Genomic DNA, 23,373 nt, shown 5'->3' with positions numbered 1-23,373 from the left:
TTTTCTTTTCCTTCCAGGTCCTTAATTTAAAACACCGGAAAATTAAGTCTATAAAATATGCAGTTGACGCAGCAGAATCTTAAAGTATCTGTTGTTCTACTGCATACTTAACTACTGCTGAAATATTATGATTTAAAAGTGCTTAAGCAGGACCCCTTTTCATTTTATCACAAAGCTCTGGTCTTATTGCATTTCCTTGTAGGTTCCAAGCAAAGTTCAATTTTTCTCTTTGTCAAAATCATACAGCTTTACAACAGCCTCAGTGGAGACAGCTGGAAGAGGCAAATTATTGTCTTTAGCGACTTGGTTCAAATGGTTCAAATCGCTCTGAGCACTATGGGACTTAACATCTGAGGTCATCAGTCCCCTAGAACTTAGAACTACTTAAACCTAACTAACCTAAGAACATCACACACATCCATTCCCGAGGCAGGATTCGAACCTGCGACCATAGCGGTCGCGCGGTTCCAGACTGAAGCGCCTAGAACCGCTCGGCCACACGGGCCGGCTTTAGCGACTTGTTTGGGAAGAATAATGTGATCGGAATCAGGTAAATGGTTCCTTAGATGTTTCAGAATAATAGCTACGACAAGTATCGAATACAGTTTCACACCATCTCGAATTGATTAGACGTAAAATGAAGTAATAATTGAAAATAGGTATTTAAATGTAATATAATATAGAATTTAAAGATCTTGCACAACTTTATTATGGATATGAAGTAAAGCATGACTCAAATGGAGCGATGTAACGGGCAAATTATTTGAATTTCATTTCCGCTGAAATTCAAGAGGATGAAAAACATGTTATCAGCATAAAATGACATAATTATCCATTTAAAACGATTTTCAGAAAGCAGTCAAACGCCCTATTGCCTGCTATGCAATCGGAGCACGTTCACAAGCCATAAAGTAATATAGAAACCTCTCAGAACGAGTGAGGCATACTGCTCTACATAGGAGGTTACATTCTGCATTGTTTATTAAAGGGTGCAACAAATTAAAATTACCTGTTGCCAATAAGGATAAGATCACTGCAAATGAAGTAATAACGTTAGCTCAAGTTTTCTTAGTTTCTTCTTCTCAGCATTTGGCTTTCGGTCTGTTCGCCGTACAGCCACTGTACTCGATCTTTGCAGAGGCGGCTGAAGTCAACCATCTGATTCAATATTTCAAATGGTCGTTGGAAGATACCAGTTTTTTAAACACTCATGTCCAATGACTTTGTTGCTTCCTAACCAGCACAAATCTTAGAGAAATGTTAACAGTTTCTAAAAATTACAGTTGACTATCTTCTGTGGGGCGAGGGAGGGGTTACTCAGATCTCCCTGCTGGGCAAGAACAAATTTAAGGTAATGAACACAAAATAACATAAAATGTTAGTTTTGTGTAATAGGTCTGTATGGACGTACCTCTAAGACTCGGTTCATGCCTGGTACGGTTTTCCCCCTGTACAATAAATCTGCCATATTTCTTAGGGTAGCTACTTATAATTAAAAAATAAACACCACTTTTGCAAGTGCCTACACAGAAGCAAAAACTAATAAATAGGCACAAGTTGTTACTGCGTAACACACATATCTGAACACATTGGTACCGAGTTTTAATTCATTACATTTATTATTGACAAACTACCTCGCAAGTTCCGAGCCTACATTCTACAGTCTTAGTATCTCTGTACATATTACTTAGTTTCGTACACTTCACTTTTAGACATGCAGTATCAAATATTTTCTAAGAAATATTGTAAAAAGTTGCCTGAATGGGTTAACCACCCACAATGTAAACACCGCCGAATCCTCAGACTTGGTGGCAACATACGGGCGATTCAGCGTATTACACAGGAGCTCTGGCTGACTCAGGCTATGACGTCACCAGCCGCAGTCGCGGGCCTCTCTACAGGTCGGCCTCGGTCGTAGCGGCTCTCCTCGCAGGCGTCGCACCTGTATCTGCCATACACCACTCCTTTCGGCTTATCAGAGCGACAAGCTTGCATTCCACAGGCCGCACCCAACGCTCGTTTTGAGCCCGAGAAGGAAGCGATAGAGATGTCCTGAACACGTGCACTGTTTCAGCCAAATCTATATAAATAAAAATGTTGCCACATGTATGAGAGATCACCATCTGAGAATTGCTCGACCGATTTGGTTGATATTTTATTGTGTTCGTTATTGTCAGGAAAAGGTATGTATGAAAAAAAAATAGACAATCCAATTGGGAAGTCGGAAAATAACATCAGCTGCTGCACATATGCCATATCATCAATTACGAACGGCTTGACAGATTTGGTTGACTTTTGTCTTTGTTGTGATCGTAGTTGTCAGGACAAGGAATGAATGAAAGAAACTTTTTGGTTCCTTTTCTTTGTGTGTTCATAATTGTGGATGTTAATAGCATTATTGGCATCAAAGTGTGGTCCATTGATAGTGACCGGGCCAAATATCTCACGAAATAAGCATCAAACGAAAAAACTATAAAGAACGAAACTCGTCTAGCTTGAAGAGGGCACCATTGTTGGCCTGCTAGATGGCGCTGCCATAGGTCAAACGAATATCAACTGCGTTTTTTTAAAATAGGAACCCCCATTTTTATTACATATTCGTGTAGTACGTAAAGAAATATGAATGTTTTAGTTGGACCACTTTCTTCGCTTTGTGATAGATGGCGCTGTAATAGTCACAAACGTATATGTACGTGGTATCACGTAACGCTACGCCAGTGCGGACGGTATTTGCTTCGTGATACATTACCCGTGTTAAAATGGACCATTTACCAAGTGCGGAAAAGGTCGATATCGTGTGGATGTATGGCTATTGTGATCAAAATGCCCAACAGGCTTGTGCTATGTATGCTGCTCGGTATCCTGGACGACATCATCCACGTGTCCGGACCGTTCGCTGGATAGTTACGTTATTTCAGGAGGCAGGAAGTGTTCAGCCACATGTGAAACGTCAACCTGCAACAAATGATAATGCCCAAGTAGATGTTTTAGCTGCTGTCGCGGCTAATCCGCACATCAGTAGCAGACAAATTGCGCGAGAATCGGGACTCTCAAAAACGTCAGTGTTGAGAATGTTACATCAACATCGATTACACCCGTACCATATTTCTATGCACCAGGAATTGCATGGCGACGACTGTGAACGTCGTGTACAGTTCTACCACTGGGTACAAGAGAAATTACGAGACGATGTCAGATTTTTGGCAGGTGTTCTATTTAGCGACGAAGCGTCATTCACCAACAACGGTAACGTAAACCGGCATAATATGCACTACTGGGCAACGGAAAATCCACGATGGCTGCTACAAGTGGAACATCAGCGACCTTGGCGGGTTAATGTATGGTGCGGCATTATGGGAGGAAGGATAAGTAGCCCTCATTTTATCGATGGCAATCTAAATGGTGTAATGTATGCTGATTTCCTTCGTAATGTTCTACCGATGTTACTACAAGATGTTTCACTGCATGACAGAATGGCGATGTACTTCCAACATGATGGATGTCCGGCATATAGCTCGCGTGCGGTTGAAGCGGCATTGAATAGCATATTTCATGGCAGGTGGATTGATCGTCGAAGCACCATACCATGGCCCGCACGTTCACCGGATCTGACGTCCCCGGATTTCTTTCTGTGGGGAAAGTTGAAGGATATTTGCTATCGTTATCCACCGACAACGCCTGACTACTTGCGTCAGCGCATTGTCAATGCATGTGCCAACATTACGGAAGACGAACAACTCGCTGTTTGAGAGGAATGCCGTTACACGTATTGCCAAATGCATTGAGGTTGACAGACATCATTTTGAGCATTTATTGCATTAATGTGGTATTTACAGGTAATCACGCTGTAACAGCATGCATTTTCAGAAATGATGAGTTCACAAAGGTACATGTATCACATTGGAACAACCGAAATAAAATGTTCAAACGTACCTACGTTCTGTATTTTAATTTAAAAAACCTACCTGTTACCAACTGTTCGTCTAAAATTGTGATCCACATGTTTGTGACTATTAAAGCGCCATCTATCACAAAGCGAAAAAAGTGGTCCAACTAAAACATTCATATTTCTTTACGTACTACACGAATATGCAATAAAAAAATGGGGGTTCCTATTTTTTTAAAACGCAGTTGATATCCGTTTGACCTATGGCAGCGCCATCTAGCGGGCCAACCATGGTGCCATCTGGATTCCCTCTTCAAGCTAGACGAGTTTCGTTCTTTGTAGTTTTTTCGTTTGACGCTTATTTCGTGAGATATTTGGCCCGGTCACGATCAATGGACCACCCTGTATACAATCTAACTTCTGTACAAATTCAGTCCAGCAATGCGGTCAATTTAAGTAAATGTGATTAAATGATTTTTCTGTTTGTTGATATATGGCTAGAATAGCCTCAGAATTATCGTATGCACCACCGTTTATCAACATTTACGTGTTTTTGTGATTAGTTTGGTATTACCTTTCAAACGAAAATATATGTAAGATTTTTTTCACTTATTCCACATCCATGAGGACCATTTCACCTGCGATCTGTGATACATTCTAGCATATCTATTTTTCTTTGTAAACATTAATTGTGCATTCTTGTTTCCAGACATGTTCTATATCCCGGAGAATCTCCGCACTGTGAATGTGTTGCAACTAAATGTGCATCTAATCTAATCAAATAAGCACATGGTACAAAAATTAGTCATCGTCAGTATACACCACGTTAATATGGCGAAACACCGCCTCTAGATTTGGTAATGGTGTCAGTGCAGATGGGAAGAGTGTGTGCATGTATCTTAAGGTATGTCACAACGAACTGTACTCACTCATTCGTGACTGGATCCCAGAGAGCTTCCAAACTACGGAGATGTTGATTACTATATTTCCCCTGTTCTTCCAAATACGTCCAGACGTTTTCTGTGAGATTAAGATTGCGTGGTTCAGCGGGCCAATCGAAGTGCCGCAGGTTACCTCTGCGGTTCATCATGCCAGGTGCGTATGCGTACAGCTTGTGAACATGCCTTTTATCATGTTGGAGGACTGGAGTGTCTGCAAGACAATCAAAGAGGTGGGCAACACTTGGTCACCAAGAATGTTGAAGTAAACATCCCGGTCCGCGTTCACGGTAACCTAAATAACAGAAACAAGTTGTACGAAAAACACCCTCAAAACATCACAAAACTACTTCAGACCTGTCCTCTGAAGAGAGGCCAAATCGCGACTCCTCTGACCACACGACACGCCTCTAGTCACATAGTGTCTAGTTTCTTTGTTGTTTGGCCACTTGAAGATGTGCAGCTTCAAAAAAAAAAAAAAAAAAAATGGTTCAAATGGCTCTGAGCACTATGGGACTTAACATCTATGGTCATCAGTCCCCCTAGAACTTAGAACTACTTAAACCTAACTAACCTAAGGACAGCACACAACACCCAGTCATCACGAGGCAGAGAAAATCCCTGACCCCGCCGGGAATCGAACCCGGGAACCCGGGCGTGTGCAGCTTCATGTGCGGCTGTGAACATGAGCCCTTTGCGAGGTACCCAACACCAACTGTCAATTGCATTCAGTACCCTTTGCGTTGTTGGTTCAGAAACTGCTTGAGATGGACCTGCATGTACTAATAACAGCAATTTCCGTCGGCTACAGTCTGGAACCGCGCGACCGCTACGGTCGCAGGTTCGAATCCTGCCTCGGGCATGGATGTGTGTGATGTCCTTAGGTTAGTTAGGTTTAAGTAGTTCTAAGTTCTAGGGGACTGATGACCACAGCAGTTAAGTCCCATAGTGCTCAGAGCCATTTGAACCATTTCCGTCGGTTCAGAAACTGTTACTGATAAGGTGTTACACTCGCTTCCGGTCGCTATCGGTTAGGATCTTTTTACGACCACCATTCGTACGCCGTGTTCACGTCACTGCGGGTGGTACACCGTTCCTTGTAGAACTTCATTCACGGTGTGTCATGGCGACGTCCAAACACAATACTTCCTTTCTGTGTCACTCTTGTCACGTCTTCCTGTCGATCTCTCTTCCTGAGCACATTCCGTACAACCGGTTGACGCTTACACAGACAACGTTGCTGTCTTGAACTGTACACAGACAACGTTGCTGTCTTGAATTATGTCAGCGCTGGAGGTCACATGGCGGCCTGGTATCAATTCCACAGCGCTCCAAAGCTCTCAGTGTGCCCCCTGAAGGGAAGGTGACTAAAGCCAGTATTACACGAAACACCTATGGTCTGCAAGTCTGCACCAGCTCCCCGTGCATACAACTCTGATACTGCGAACATTTTTGCTAACCCTGTTACACTATACACCTAAAGTGAAGGCTGCACCAGCACCCCAAAGATACATACTCGAAACCACATGCCTGTTTACGTCGTTGAGTGTAAAAGTTGATATTTTTATATTGCTGCTATTTACTCACCTATTGAAACTTCTGAGAGGTCTGGGGATCTTATTTATCAAGCAATTATTGTTATCTGTTGCAGTTATAATGAAATTGCGTTACGATTATACAGCATTATAGTCTGAAGTGTATGTTTTATGTCATGTTGGTACAAGCAACTGATAATCTATATCTACGTTTCAGAACATTTCAGACGTGGAGGACACCATTATTTATGCAGCATTTGCTATGACAGTGTCCATCTCAGGAGAAGGGCGGAACGACGACATAATATCGGGAGTGGGAACTGGATTTAACCCGGGCTGGGAAGGAGGGGTGAAGGCAGGGGCATATACTTGCTAATAACGAAGGACTTGAGGCCCGAAGATCCATAGGATGTGACTTACCGATCGTATGTGACGGGATTTAAACAAATGACACAGTAATGGAGGAAGCTAATTTGCAATAGTGCAATCGCAAAGATGCTAACTGCTTTACAGCCCTCACTGGTCGTGGGCGGCATAGCCACACCGGCTCTTGTATATATTCTCCCAACACTGTCCTTCCTGGGATACTGAGATAATGCAGCTGAAAGCTAAACTCTGTCCGAACAGGCCTTGGAAGGCCCAACGGCACCGACCGGCCGCCGTGTCATCCTCAACCACAAGCATCACAGGATGCGCATATGGAGGGGCATGTGGTCAGGACACCGCTCTCCCGACCGTTTTGTCAGTTTACGAGATCGGAGCCGCTGCTTCTCGATCAGGTAGCTCCTCTGTTTGCCTCACAAGGGCTGAGTGCATCCCGCTTGCCTACAGCGCTCGGCACACCGGACGGTCACCCATCCAAGTGCTAGCCCAGTCCGACACCGCTTAACTATGGGGATCTAGCGGGAACCGATGTTACTAACGCGCAAGGCCGTTGGCCGAAATAATAGAAAATATGCAGTCAAATCAGACGCATGCGGAACGTTCACCAATTAAAGTGATACGTACACACATCGGAAGTAAAGTTATGTGCACATTTACGTGAAATGAATAATCTCAGGATTAAGCATTTGTAGACGTACCTTACTATGGTAGAACTATAAGCCTCAATAAGCTGGCTTGTACTTTCTTTGTTTCATTCTATATCTACAATAAGAAGCTGCCATTAGATAGACAGATTTTTTCAACGGCAAGACAAAAAAATATTCTCATTTATTTTTTTTACTGTACTTATAATAAACTACTCATTGAAAAACTGCTGGTGCTGCCACCTGCCGTCCGTGAGTGGTTTTGATACCCTGACGTCGAATATAGGCGATGGTCACATTAATCTCTAAGTAGCTACAATAGTAGATTTTTAATACCGGCACTAAATCTGTTTTCAGTTAGTTAACGCCGCGATTAAACATAGATTTTTTAATACTGACACTGAACCTTGTTTTGCAAGCAACATAATAAGTAAATTTATGAAGCGATCTAGAGTGTATTATTCATAAAATATTCACACTGTTTGAGACACGTAGAAGAATTCTTTTTTTTTTTTTTACTAATATCTGATTCTCCCATACTGATCCTTTCGACATATGAACGTGGGAGGAATTAACTAACACGTTGCGTGGGTGTTCCTGCAGCATGCGCTCACGAAACTTTGCCAGTAACCCCCTCGGTGAAGCACAGGGCCTCTCTTGCAGCGTCTGGCCGTGGACTTTGATGAGCTTCCCCTTTGCGCTCTAGCGGCTGCTAAACGAACCCCTAATGAAACTCATCACTCTGCACTGGATCTTCTATATCTGTTGTTGATCCCGCTGATATGACTCCCATGCAGATGAGGAGTATTTAAGAACAGTTACCTCATATATGCACCCAGAGCCTCAGTCTATTTTCTGTAACTCGGGATGTTATCGTATTTGTGTGTGAGAATAAATTCCCGTTTCTTTACCCGATACGACGACACACATCGACATTCTACATCTACATCTACATCTACATCCATACTCCGCAAGCCACCTGACGGTGTGTGGCGGAGGGTACCTTGAGTAACTCTATCGGTTTTCCCTTCTATTCCAGTCTCGTATTGTTCGCGGAAAGAAGGATTGTCGGTATGCCTCTGAGTGGGCTCTAATCTCTCTGATTTTATCCTCATGGTCTCTTCGCGAGATATACGTAGGAGGGAGCAATATACTGCTTGACTCCTCGGTGAAAGCATGTTCTCGAAACTTCGACAAAAGCCCGTACCGAGCTACTAAGCGTCTCTCCTGCAGAGTCTTCCACTGCAGTTTATCTATCATCTCCATAACACTTTCGCGATTACTAAATGATCCTGTAACGAAGCGCGCTGCTCTCCGTTGGATCTTATCTCTTCTATCGACCCTATCTGGTACGGATCCCACACTGCTGAGCAGTATACAAGCAGTGGGCGAACAAGTGTACTGTAACCTACTTCCTTTGTTTTTGGATTGCATTTCCTTAGGATTCTTCCAATGAATCTCAGTCTGGCATCTGCTTTACCGACAATCAACTTTATATTATCATTCCATTTTAAATCACTCCTAATGCGTACTCCCAGATAATTTATGGAATTAACTGCTTCCAGTTGCCGACCTGCTATATTGTAGCTAAATGATAAGGGATCTTTCTTTCTATGTATTCGCAGCACATTACAGCACATTACAATTGTCTACATTGAGATGCAATTGCCATTCCCTGCACCATGCGTCAATTCGCTGCAGATCCTCTTGCATTTCAGTACAATTTTCCATTGTTACAACCTCTCGATATACCACAGCATCATCCGCAAAAAGCCTCAGTGAACTTCCGATGTTATCCACAAGCTCATTTATATATATTGTGAATAGCAACGGTCCTACGACACTCCCCTGCGGCACACCTGAAATCACTCTTACATCGGAAAACGTCTCTCCATTGAGCATGACATGCTGCGTTCTGTTATCTAGGAACTCTTCAATCCAATCACACAATTGGTCTGATAGTCCATATGCTCTTACTTTGCTCCCTAAAAGACTGTGGGAACTGTATCAAACGCCTTGCGGAAGTCAAGAAACACGGGATCTACCTGGGAACCCGTGTCTATGGCCCTCTGAGTCTCGTGGACGAATAGCGCGAGCTGGGTTTCACACGATTGTCTTTTTCGAAACCCATGCAGTTCCTCATAAATCTGTTCATGTAAGTAGTTACAACAGGAGAGCGTGTTGTACCTAAGAACACATGATGTTATTTTGTCGGTGTTTCAGTATAGCGACTGATTTTAGAATCACATGAAGAAATGCGGACTGGAGACCACTGTAAGCTGTTTCAGCCATTTTCTATAGTTTTCGTTGTTGCTAGACCTAAAATTGTGCTCTGTGCAACACGTGCAAATATTTCTAATTCTACACATTTAAGTGCTGCGTAAAATACCAAAGGTATTGTGAATGCATTGTTAATTCTTCAGTCACAGAATTTTGTGGCAAGTAAAATGCTATACATTTTTAAAACCAGTTCTATAACTTGTGGACACAAAAAGTCAGTTTGTCGGTCGTGCGCCATTTTGTATCCTGAAACAGAATAAGTCTTTTACCTTGGAACATGGGATATTTGAAAATTTTCTGAGTTTCGTCAATGTCTTAACAATTTTACCCGTCTACAAAAGAGAAACTTGTGTTAGTTTCTAACATCTTCAGTTTTAAAATGTATTTAACTTGTAAATAGTTTTTGATAATACTTGTGCATAGTTTGATTTGACTCACTGATTATTGACGTGTTGCAGAATAGTAATATAACAGATAAGTAACTAAATACAGTACTGAGAAGATTTTCTCTCTTGCAATGCTTTTAAATTTCAATCTAATGTTTGGTCCTAGGTCCATGACCATGTTGTAAATTTGAACATGTTTTCTCATTTGGGAAAACCCTACATTTCCAATTTCGGTAAAAGACTGCAACATATAAAAAGTTAATGACATCATTTATAAATGGAATAAGACAATGTATTAAATTTCTACTGCCTAGCTGGAAAGAGGTGACAGTCTGAAAAGTAAAAGGTAAGGGGAACAACACTCTCCCCTTATGTATGTAACTTATAATATATGATTATTTAACTAACGTTTTTGAACTTTTAATATTCTGTTGATAATGGATATTAGAGCTTCATTTGAAAATGGCCACGGGTGGAAACAGATTAATTTTGTTTTTCTGTTCCCTTTATGCCTTACCTACGCATGGTCAAGATTATTATCGGATTTCGCATTATGAATGTTACAGAGTGGCCGGATGACCTTACTGTGGCCAAACGAAGATTCTGTGAGCTACTTCTTTCAGGGGTGAGTTACAGTTCCTCATAATTCTTCCAATAAATCTCAACCTGGAATCTGCTTTTCCTTAAATTATTTTTGTTCAGTCGTTCCACTTTACGTCATGCGCTAACTTTACATTTATTTACGTTGAAGGTCAGTTGCCAGTCCCTGAATCAATGGTCGATGCTTACATGGTCTTCCTGCAATTCCTTACAGTTTTATGAGGTTGCTATTTTCCTGCATACAAGAGCGTCATCAGAGAAGAGACCCATGAGGTATCTGAAGTTATTCAACTCATGTTATATATAGAAGGAACACCTAGAATCTGCATCCTTTTTATTTTATGAATGATTCAAGATATCGAAACGAGATTTTCGGCAAATGATACTAGGGACAATTCTCTTGTATGAGTAATATTGTAAACTCTTGCATCAACCGAGATATTGACGCTTCTGTATCCAGCGTTTCTGATACTGATACGTACTATCTTGCTTGCGCTGTTTCACAATGCCCTATAGAAATAGAGCCTCTTCTCGTGCGGGCTGAGAGAACTGTGATGTCACAGTTATGTGTCTGAGGTTAACTGAACCATATGTTTGTAGTCAGTGCGTTCGTTACTTTAGTGTGATACAAGCATCAGAATATTACTTAATGGACATTTAAAATGCCTTGCAAGTGTTGTATGGCCCATTGTAGGGTAAATTATGACAACAGTCCTGTTGTTAGTACTTTTACATTCCTGTATGATGAGGATTTAAGACGAACACGGATCTTGGCATTTTACAGAAAATACTGGGTTCCCAGTAAACAGCTGGTCATAACATTTAACTCCGTTAATATATAGCTACCTTTTTAATGTCGTACTGCTACATAACCTGAAAATTAAACCATCAACATAACAAAGCAATATGTAAATACACTCTGGGCAGTACTCTTGAGTCTGTTTTTCTTTGTTCAGTTTGCATCAAATCCTTAAAACTACGATGTATGGCTTTTTTTAGTCATTTGAGTTGTATCTCAATACGGACAACATTTTAAGCAGTACTAGCATACATAACCAAAGAACTGGTACACTGCTCACGGTATGTTTACATATTTAGACGTCTGAAGAAAGGTGGGTCACAATTTCTTCAGTCCTTATCAGAAAATACTTTTAATCAATTGTAAAAAGTCAAAATCGAAGCATCTTCAATTTTTCTGCGATACTGATAGTGGCCTAGTACTAATTTTTGATTCAGTCTAATAATACATGTACACTATGTGATCACAAGTATCCGGACACCCCCAAAAACATACGTTTTCATATTAGGTGCATTGTGCTGCCACCTACTGCCAGGTACTCCATATCAGCGACCGCAGTAGTCATTAGACATCGTGAGAGGGCAGAACGTGGCGCTCCGCGGAACTCACGGATTTCGAACGTGGTCAGGTGATTGAGTGTCACTTGTGTCATACGTCTGTACGTGAGATTTCCACACTCCTAAAAATCCCTAGGTCCACCGTTTCCGATGTGATAGTGAAGTGGATACGTGAAGGGACACGTACAGCACAAAAGCGTACAGGCTGACCTCGTCTGTTGACTGACAGAGACAGCCGACAGTTGAAGACGGTCGTAATGTGTAATAGGCAGACATCTATCCAGACCCATCACACAGGAATTCCAAACTTTATTAGGATCCACTGCAAGTACTATGACAGATAGGCGGGAGGTGAGAAAACTTGGATTTCATGGTTGAGTGGCTGCTCATAAGCCACACATCACTCCTGTAAATGCCAAACGACGCCTCGCTTGGTGACAGGATCGTAAACACTGGACGATTGGTCGTGTTTGTCATGGAGGGGGCTTACAGCCCTTGTTGTTTTTCGTGGCACTATCACAGCACATGCCTACATTGATGTTTTAAGCACCTTATTGCTTCCCACTGTCGAAGAGCAATTCGTGGATGGTGATTGCATCTTTCAGCACGATCGAGCACCTTTTCATAACGCACGGCCTGTGGCGGAGTGGTTACACAACTATAGCATCCCTGTAATGGACTGGTCTGCACAGAGTCCTGACCTGAATCCTACAGCACACTTTTTGGATGTTTTGGAATGCCGACTTCGTGCCCGGCCTCACCGACCGACATCGATACCTCTCCTCAGTAGAGCATTGCGTGAAGAATGGGCTGCCATTCCCCAAGAAAGCTTCCAGCACCTGATTGAACGTATGCCTGCGAGAGTGGAAGCTGTAATCAAGGCAAAGGGTGGGCCAACACCATACTGAATTCCAACATTACCAATGGAGGGCGTCACGAACTTGTAAGTTATTTTCAGCCAGGTGTCCGGATGATTTGGTCACATAGTGTATAGTATAAAGAGTTTCCACATATCTCTCTATTTTCGGAGTAGGCGGGATGGCCTACGTATTTGTCTTGGAAGCAGGCATGCATTCGAGAAGATGCAGATAGTCGTCGAGAGCGTTCAGAAAATATTACACTCGCAATAGCCATTCAGCAGAATGCATCATCACAGGCAAAAACGATTGAGAGGATTTCATTCAGTAGTTTAAAAGAAACACGAACTAAATTATGTGATTGTGAAAAGCGCGATGACTAAACCATGATAAAGAAACCAAAAAGTGTGTACCTTGTGTTGTTGCAGGATGACCCTGTGTTACGTTGCCGGCCGGTGTGGCCGTGCGGTCCTAGGCGCTTCAGTCTGGAACCGCGTGACCGCTACGGTCGCAGGTTCGAATCCTGCCTCGGGCATGGATGTGTGTGATGTCCTTAGGTTAGCTAGGTTTAAGTAGTTCTAAGTTCTAGGGGACTGATGACCAGTCTCATAGTGCTCAGAGCCATTTGAACCATTTGTGTTACGTTACCATAAATACTGATTTGTTACTAATCGGCTTCGCTGATGATGCCGATTTAAAGCATGCTAGAAAGATAAAGTTACCCACGAATGTAAGTGATATTCATGGAATAAATAACGCTCTAAATGAAGAGTATGTTCTGTTTAATGATGGTGTTTAATGTGATAGCCTGATGTGAAGTCTTACTTGCGTCACAGCATTAGAGGTTTACATGTAACTGAAAAAGGTGATCTGTCACAATATGGCAACTCTTTGACCCTTAGGACACTATATTCACATTTAACTGAAGGGCAAGGTGTGAAGCTAGCACTGTGTATATTTTAAAACAAGACATTTGCTTTGCACTGTTCAGGCTGACGTAAAGGAATTGACAACTAGGAGATTACTGTCGCATTTACGAAAATAATAAGCCAGCGGATGAATGTTGTTAATGTTAAAACATTGCTTAAACATGTTCATAACCTTTTTAAAAACTTTGTCATGGTTATTTTCATGAAAAGATTTCACTGATGAAAGGAATTTGTCCAGAGAAACACACTTTGTACTTAAACACACTACTGCTGCTTTGATTAATTTTCGTAATTACTTGCTGTGCGGCTAAAAAAGAATTTATTTGTTTCTTTTAAAAATACAAACACAGTTTAGAGAACAGGTTCAGTTTATAATGCTAAATAAATGGCGAAAATTACCATATCTCTTTAAGGCAAATGTTTGAAACAAAAGCAAAATTAAGGGCACATGGTATGTTTTCTAATGTATTGAAGTCAAAAAGCATTTGGTGCCGTTGTTATAAGGAATTCTGATGTTGATACTGCTTGATGCGGAATCCCAAACTTATAAGTTAGAGCTGCACAAGAGCTTTTAAAATGAGTAATAGATGATAATGATGCTGGCGGATTAGAAGAAAAGCACTTGGCCATTAGTCCATTACGTATGAGGCTATCTTCATCTCTGTAGAAATTGCCAAGCAGATGATTTAATAATGGTAAAGGATAGGGAAGGACTGACATATCCAAGCAATAATGTAGCCATACGTGCTCCGCAAAAAGGATAAGTGGGCAAAATAAAGAAGTGTGCTTGTGAAAAGTAGCATCCAATAACAGGCCCAGACATTTGTTTCCTGAATTCCGTTAGGAGTTATAAACGATCTGCGTTGCAAATATTTAGTTAAACTACTTTACAACTAGAATAATGATGTAAATGACACAAAAAAAATATAGCCGTGTACAAATGAGTGAAAAAGTACTGAAATGCACTGCATCTTATCACAAAATAAAATAATAATAATAATAATAATTGGCAAAAAGGAAACATATTGTGCAAATTTCTTGCATTATTTCATAAAATGTTTACATATTCCTTATTTACCAACCCATTACATCCTCCCCCCCCTTCTCTCGCTGTATGTTTGTGCGTACATGTGTGTGTGTGTGTGTGTGTGTGTGTGTGTGTGTGTGTGTGTGTGAGAGAGAGAGAGAGAGAGAGAGAGAGAGAGAGAGAGAGAGAGAGAGAGAGAGAGCATTACTGATATGTGAGACACAAAAGTAAATGTACTTAAAAATGCTGTTACGATAAAAAGAGCAGTGCATTTGTCTCTTTATTGAGTGACAATATGAAATAGGCTCAATACAATTTTCGGGCTATTTTGTTATCTGTTTAAAAGAAAAATGTTAAAAAATGAATTAGATTAAAAGGCATTCGATAAGGTTTGGCACGTGATCTTTATTTAGAAACTCATCAGTCACAACAGCCCACAACGACATTCTGCACCAACTCTGTGGTCAGTTACCTCTCTTTGCGGATGATGGAGCTATGTATATGAATAATTTTAATCTGACTTAACATCGAAAGAAAACTACAGTAGCACTTATAAGAAATTCATCGCTGGACACTCATCTGGAATATCGCTATGAATTCACCTAAAATTCAAGACATTCTCTTCACATTCAAAACAATATCCCAGAATGCGACATTCTCAATCATTTAGACTGACATTCAATGGAAAACCAATATTAGATATTTAGATGTGATTCGCGACTCCTTTTCAACATTCAACAAGGATATAAAATACATCTGCAACAGAAACCAAGGACTTAGCTAGCAAATGTGGTAGTGAAATGGTCTTTGATCAAGCTTTAGCTAAGATTTATCAACACGTTCCTTCTTATAATCATCAGTTAAGAATTGTTAATCTGAGCACTGACTGAGGACACGAACAGCAAGATTCAAACAATGCAAAATAGATTCTTCCGTATAGCCATTGGTGCACTCCGGTTCCTTCCTAACGATCATATCTGCTATAAACTTTGCCTCCTAGAAATACCTCAGATCACCCAGCACAATGCTTTGATCTTCTATAACATGACAGAAAACTCTCCTCACGAATTAGTACAAACATTACGAAATGTCCCAACCAACTCTAGTCGCCAATTCAATTTCTTCTTGACAAAAAAAGGGAAACGCCCAGAAGACGTGGTCGGATGTCTACGTAACTTAATATACGTACATACTATCGGCGGGTATGCAAATGATTAGAGTTGCAATTCCACGTGGCACGTAGAAAGGCTCCCAGAATGCATTAACGGTGTTCGTATTTAGTGTTGTTACTGGCGGTACCACCATCAATTCCCAAAGATGTGTCGTGTAATGAAGTAAGAACAGCCCCAATAATCCCCATCGATATGGCGTGTGATGAAGTAATAACAATAGCATCAGCCGCTAATAATGAAAACATGAATAAGGAGAAAAGGGGCAAAGCCATTGTAGGCAGTGACAAGACCAGCTAGGCACAAAAGTTTATGAAGGCACACAAGTTTATGACAAAATATAAAGCCATAAAAACAAAATGAGGGGTCAAATTTAACTCTGATAATAATGAATGTAAAAAGGGTACCCAGATGGAGAGCCATATACAAGCGGTGAACAACATAAAGGACGAACAGAAATTTAGTCATAAGCAGGAACTAACTAATTACACTAAGTCTGAATTGAAAAACACACAGAATAAACATGTACATAATCATAATCAAGAACCAGCAAACTACAGTACGTTTGAACTGAACTTGAACCTCAGTAGGCACAAGAAAAGGGATATCCTGCAAACTGCACTAAGATTAGTTATACGATTAATACATGAGAAGGGTTATTGCATTTGCTTCCCTAGAACCGAGAAGATGGATAGGATAATCCTTCGTACGGAAAACTTGCTCATTGATGGGAATGAGCTTGCTGATCTCCTGCGACAGGTCTGCAGATGACGTTCAGAAGATCTAAACATTAAGGAAGTTACAAAGACCTTGCCAGGGCTTACGGGAGAGTGTACTTTGACCCAGACCAAACGGATGTGAAGTGCTGCTTGTATATAAGGCAGCCGTGAAGAACTTGCAGCTCTATGCTATGGGGAGTGGGATTGAAGCTGCGTAACTCCCCAGGATGGCCCAAGAGTCTAACGTTGATGTCATGTGCATTCAAGAACCATACAGCAGAAATGGGAAATTAATACGTTATGTTGTAAAAGAAGAGGTCATAAAGGGCACAGACACATGGCTACTCGCGTCATTTATTCCCAGTACTCCCATACATAAGCAGATATGATTCAAAAGTTAGCACTTTACTCAAGAGGGAAGAAGATGATCATTGCAGCCAACATCAATGACAGATCCACCTTTGGCACTGTGATCGGAATAACGACCGGAGTCAGGTCGTCAACGACATCCTAAGTGCGAACTACATGTACATTGTCAACAAAGAACGACAAATGGCTCTGAGCACTATGCGACTTAACTTCTGAGATCATCAGTCGCCTAGAACTTAGAACTAATTAAACCTAACTAACCTAAGGACATCACACACATCCATGCCCGGGGCAGGATTCGAACCTGCAACCGTAGCGGGCGCTCGGCTCCAGACTGTAGCGCCCAGAACCGCACGGCCACTCCGGCCGGCAAAGAACGACAAACACCTGCATATGCTGAAGACAGTAGCAATATAGACATAACTATGGTTAATCATTCTAGGACGTAAATCGACGACCATCTGGCACGTCGAGGGCGTTGACCAGTTTTCTCCGACACCGCTGCTTCTCTCGGATAATATGATGCATGGACGGGGGCTCTCGTAGTACACAATCGTGACATCTTGCGCGTACTATTGTGCCTTCAAGGCGATGACGGATAAGAGAAATTATCTCGCCCTTAATTTGAATTTTAACCTGTCGTTGAACAGAGGGGGCATCGTTTGTTCCCAGAGAGTTGTTAAATAGTATTCCATGGTATGTCGTTGCCACAGCATTTTGTCGCGACTGTAATTCATCATCGAACGACGTAAAGCAGGCTTTGTGCAGTCGATCTACCACCGGAGTGCTGAAGGATACGCTGGAAGGCGTCTCACACAGTTGTCCCACGTCGTTTCTACGACCTGCCTGCTTACCGGATCTTTGAGGTGAGTGACATTCAGCTTACATAGGCCTCGACCGCCCCACACCTTCTGTCTCTGGAGTGAAACAGAGCAAATGTAGGCGATATGGTCGGAAAAGGCGGTAGGCCATAACTCAACGTCAAGCGTGGCAATTACGATTCCTTGGGAAACGTAGACACGGTCAAGACGACTTGCTGAATGGCTGTTGACGTACGTATATCCAGGTCGACCACCATACACGTGGTCCCAAGTATCGGTGAGGTTCAGTTCATGCACGAGCATCTTGAGTTCCTGGCATGTGGTGAGACGGGGATGTTAGTCCTTCTGGGATAACACACAACTGAAGTCACCGCCAAGTAGCGGCCTACAAACAAAGGAGCGACCTTTTCTGAGTAGAATCGCGACCGTTCCCGTCGCTTGGCCGTGCCCGAGGAAGCGTAAATATTGATGACTCGGACACCATGGGAAGTCACAGCAAGGCCCTTAGCCGATGGTAGGTAAATCACGTTGTCCACCTCAAGGCCTTCCTTTAAAAGAATAGCTGTCCCACTGCCTCCGACAGCACACGGCGTGAGGTAGGAAACATAGCCATAGATTATTAGGAAACGTCTCCAGGCGAACTTCCGGCAAAAGGCCAACATCGAGGTCCGACGCCGTCAACATTTCACGGAGCAATTGTAGTTTGACAGGCGTGCCAATGATGTTGACATTGATGAGGCCAATCCTGTAAGCTTGTCGTGGAATTGGAACTACTGGAACGCTCATGGAGGTACGAAGAGCAGCAGCGAACGGGAAGGTTGTCGCAGTAGGCTGCACATCCCCATCCAGTAACCCTGTCGATTAGCAGTCGTGGGTTGGAGCAGCAGCATTCGCTGTTGTCTCAACGGTAAGTGTTTCGTCGTCTACATCGCCAGGCCACGCAAACGTGCATGGATGGTGTGCGTCCAGTGGAGTATCTGTCGAATCCGAAGGCGCATCATGTCGGCGGTGGAAGAGTGGTGCTGGCTCAACTGCTGGAACGGAGGTGTCCTTCTACAGCGCCTGGTGCATGCAAAGATGGTTGTACCTCCGACGTGGTGCAGACTGGTGTTTCCACCACGGAATCGTCCATCGGGGCAACATCTTGATAGGCGTGATCCTCATCGTCTTGAGACTGCGTCCTGCAGGTCACAGACGGGGCGATCCGCCGTTTCCGACGTCTCTTCGGCGACTGTTGCTTGCGCACGTGATCTTCAGTGTCCGAAGACGCCTGGGTATCCGGATGTTCAAGCATAGAAGCATCAGTAGGCACAACCATGGAGTCAAGGGCCATCCCTTGTCCTAGAGATTGGTCACCACTGCACATGTCGAGAGGAGGAGGCAAGGGCGTCGGTACGTCCGCAACAGCCTGAGGCATTACCGGAGACGACGATATGGCATTAGTAGGAGCCAGTGGTGATCGCGGTCGGGGGTCGTTATGGAGAACTTCGACGAACGTCAGCGGTAGCGTCGTCAGCGGTAGCAGTCGTGGCCAGCAGGTCCCCAGGTGGTAACTGTGATTTTGCGTTGCAGACAGCTGGAACGGAGGTGTCCTTCTATGCCACATCACGAGCAAGTCTTCGGCTGGCCATCATAAATAATAATTACACGGCAGCCACCAATATATAAGTAGGACAGCACATATTTGGTTAGCTCTACGCAGATCTGTCGTACTCCATTGAGAACCGGGTATGTGGTGAACTGAATCCGCTTTTCACCTGTATGACTAATCACCTTTCCATATGGGCGGAATGCATATACCACTACCTCTGAAGACACCTTGAAAGGGAGTTCGCCGGCCGCGGTGGTCTCGCGGTTCTAGGCGCGCAGTCCGGAACCGTGCGACTGCTACGGTCGCAGGTTCGAATCCTGCCTCGGGCATGGAAGTGTGTGATGTCCTTAGGTTAGTTAGGTTTAAGTAGTTCTAAGTTCTAGGGGACTGATGACCACAGCAGTTGAGTCCCATAGTGCTCAGAGCCATTTGAACCATTTTGAAAGGGAGTTCAAATACACGTATCGTCTGCAGTACAAGTCCCGCATGTTTCACAGTTACGTCACCGATGTGTCCATCAGAGTGATGGACCTTAAGACCACTTCGAGTTGCACTTAGAATTTTGTCACAAATGGCTTCGTTAACCAATTTCAGGAATACCACAGTGCTCACTATAGACTGGTGGATGCCAACAAGGCCGTTGCAATCAATCTTGACTTCATCTCTGATGAACTGTTCGATTTCCAGTGCTTTTGGTTGGGCTAATATTCAGTGTCGATTTTCTGTGGGCATAAGCCATTCTGTGTCGAAGGAAATATAGCGCGCTAAGACGGCAGAATCACGTAAACAACTCCGCGAGCGAGCTGTGTGGCGAGGACGTAAACAAGACGTCCGTGCCGCTAGCGTGGCGTAAGGCGACTGCCCGACTGAGCTACCCAAGCACAACTCACGACCCCTTCGCCTTTCAATCAGTATTTGTAATAGTGTGCATTTCGTGCTACAGGTTTACTATCTTTGTTCGTGCTTATTTATGCTTATTTTGCATAAAAAGTATTTGTTTATTTATCATTTTAATTGAAACATATTTTACCGAAAACCTCAGGAAGAGATGTGGTATATCCGTAAACGTTTTTCTCCAAAATACCCCATATGTTAAATCAGCTGGAAGCTCGAATAAATACTGAAGATTCACTTCCATTGTTAGGAGAGATTTTAGTAACATTATCATCAGAAGCAAACGGTGTTAAAAAACTTGTGTTCGAGGAACTGAATCAGGCATTAGAGATAAATCCAGGTTAGAAAAAGTGTCAAATTTTTAAAAAGCTTTCCGGACATTTTGCGACGTCGAAAGAACATTTTCTGTACAAAACATTCATCATTGATATGTGCAAGTATTTAACACAGGAAAATCTCAAGACGACCTTCCTTGTGTACCCTCAATAAGGTAACAGTCCGCTGAACCTATCATATTTGCGTGTATTCATTTTTGCTTATTTCGATGCTTATTTTCGAGATTTTTCCTGCTTAATTGCTTGCTTATTTTGCTATTACTGTGCTTAGAAATGTGGGCTTTAATTATCAGCATTGAATGTTATGTGTATACCACATTTATTGCAATGCCGTGAATATTGTAACCGTAGCGCTCGTATAAAACAGGAAAAAAGATCATTTAGACTTACCTTATTGCGACGCCAGTGTTCAACGACAGCATAATTCCATTTGCTACGAAAAGACTGAAATACTTTTCTTAGATCTCCACATTCTTTATTAAGATCTTTGGTGCCACACCCACAACATCCACAATTCTTTCATATAAACTTGCGAAAATCTTGAAATAGTTACATTAACAGTAAACTGCTCTTAACAAGTCCTTTACATTGTCAACAAAGTTCGTAACTTAACCACAACTCAGAACTACTCCTTCTTCCACACTTGCCGTCAATATACTACCGAAGACAATAACGTACGTATCAAAGATAACTTTCAAAGATGTTACATTAATATTCAAATGTAAAGTGTGATAATAATTTTTTGGTACATGAGGAAGTAGAAATTCATGCGTTATTGTAGAAAAAGGTTTGTATTAATATTTATAATTATTACTTTAACCAACTCTGTTTTAATTGTATGTAAGAATCCACGGTTGACCAACGTTTTACCGAGCGAGGTGGCGCAGTGGTTAGCACACTGGACTCGCATTCGGGAGGACGACGGTTCAATCCCGTCTCCGGCCATCCTGATTTAGGTTTTCCGTGATTTCCCTAAATCGTTTCAGGCAAATGCCGGGATGGTTCCTTTGAAAGGGCACGGCCGATTTCCTTCCCAATCCTTCCTTAACCCGAGCTTACGCTCCGTCTCTAATGACCTCGTTGTCGACGGGACGTTAAACACTAACCACCACCACCACCACCAACGTTTTCGGAGATACCGTAATCGTGTTCCTGAGTATTTACAAAAATAAACTTGAAATAGGACAAAGATTTGCTAATGAATGATAATAACAAAACAAACTTCAAATAGAACAAATATTTGCTAATGAATGAAAATAATGTATATGCAACAAGCTTCTCTGAAGCGAGATACTCACGACTGTGCAGATCGGTATGTGTGATTTCAGTTGAAATGCAGTAATGATTGCAGGTAATCAACCTTCAGTCGTTGCATGTGTAATTGTTGTAGTTGTAAATAACGCAGTATGACACTGATATATAAAACCATGCCAGCAAAAATACGCAATCCCGATGACGTATGCACGTTTATAAACCACTACCACTTAGCACCAGTTTTTACGGAGACGGCTGGAAGTTCTGTTGTTGATAGGATCCGACGAGCGCGATGCTGACAACATAACTAAAGCTATTGATTTTTCCTGCTTTCATATCATGCAACAAAGAATTATTTTTTCATGAGCCTCGTTTACGTCAATTAATGCAATTCATATCCATCCACTTATTATCTGAAGGTGATGTCCTTTCTTGGTTCTTATCAGAATACAAAAAAATATGCAATGTTGTTGACTGCGGGAATTGTCGAGAAAACTAAACGTTTTCATGAATGCAACTAAGTGAAAATTGTAACTGTGTCTGACTTGATAAAGTTCGAGGGACTTAAAAATATTAAACTGTATCATGTCTTCAGGGCATTGGTAATTTTGAAATGTGTTGGTGTCGTTACGGTCTTCAGTCCAAAGACTGGTTTTTGCAACTCTCCGTGTTACTCAATCCTGTGCGAGCTTCTTAATCTCCAAATAACCTACATCTTTCTCTATCCCACATTTCCCTCCAGTACTAAACTGGTGATCCCTTGATGTCTCGGAATGTGTTCTTTCAACCGATCCCTTCTTTTGGTCAAGTTGTGCCACAAATTTCTTGTCTCCCTAATTCTATTCAGTACTTCCTCATTGGTTACGTGACTGACCTATCAAATCTTCGGCATTCTTCTGTAGCACCACTTCTATTTTCTAATTATCTGAACTGTTTATCCTCCATGTTTCTCTTCCATACCTTGGAAAAAAAATTCTGACACTTAAATCTGTACTCGGTGTTAACAAATTTCTATTCTTCAGAAATGCTTTTCTTGCCACTCCCTGTCTACAGGCTGTCCGTGTGGCCGAGCGGTTCTAGACGTTTCAGTTTGGAACCGCGCGACTGCTACGGTTGCAAGTTCGAATCCTGCCTCGGGCATGGATGTGTGTGATTTCCCTAGGTTAGTTAGGTTTAAGTAGTTCTAAGTTCTAGGGGACTGATGACCTCAGATGTTAAGTCCCATAGTGCTCAGAGCCATTTGAACCCTGTCTACATATTATATCGTCTCTCGAAATAACGTCGACCAAATTCTCCGTTTGTGTTCATGGTATTAGTAAATATTGTATCAATAATTTATTAAAAGTGGTATTTTCCAGGGAACCACTAAAATATAGTTTTACGTTACGAAGCATGTTTC

The 23,373-nt window shown here is 42.2% G+C and overlaps 1 protein-coding gene across 1 annotated transcript in view; it reads right to left on the bottom strand.

The window, feature by feature from the left end:
• The window catches only part of LOC126198561 (leucine-rich repeat-containing protein 24-like), a 438,607-nt gene that overhangs the window by 414,288 nt on the left and 946 nt on the right, over positions 1-23,373 (bottom strand). The gene's annotated exons all lie outside the window — the stretch shown is intronic.

The sequence above is a fragment of the Schistocerca nitens genome, chromosome 8 (assembly GCF_023898315.1).
Source record: "Schistocerca nitens isolate TAMUIC-IGC-003100 chromosome 8, iqSchNite1.1, whole genome shotgun sequence".
Taxonomy (NCBI): Eukaryota; Metazoa; Arthropoda; class Insecta; order Orthoptera; family Acrididae; genus Schistocerca; species Schistocerca nitens.
Note: the sequence above shows the minus strand (reverse complement) of the source record. Positions and strands in the feature narration are given on the sequence as shown.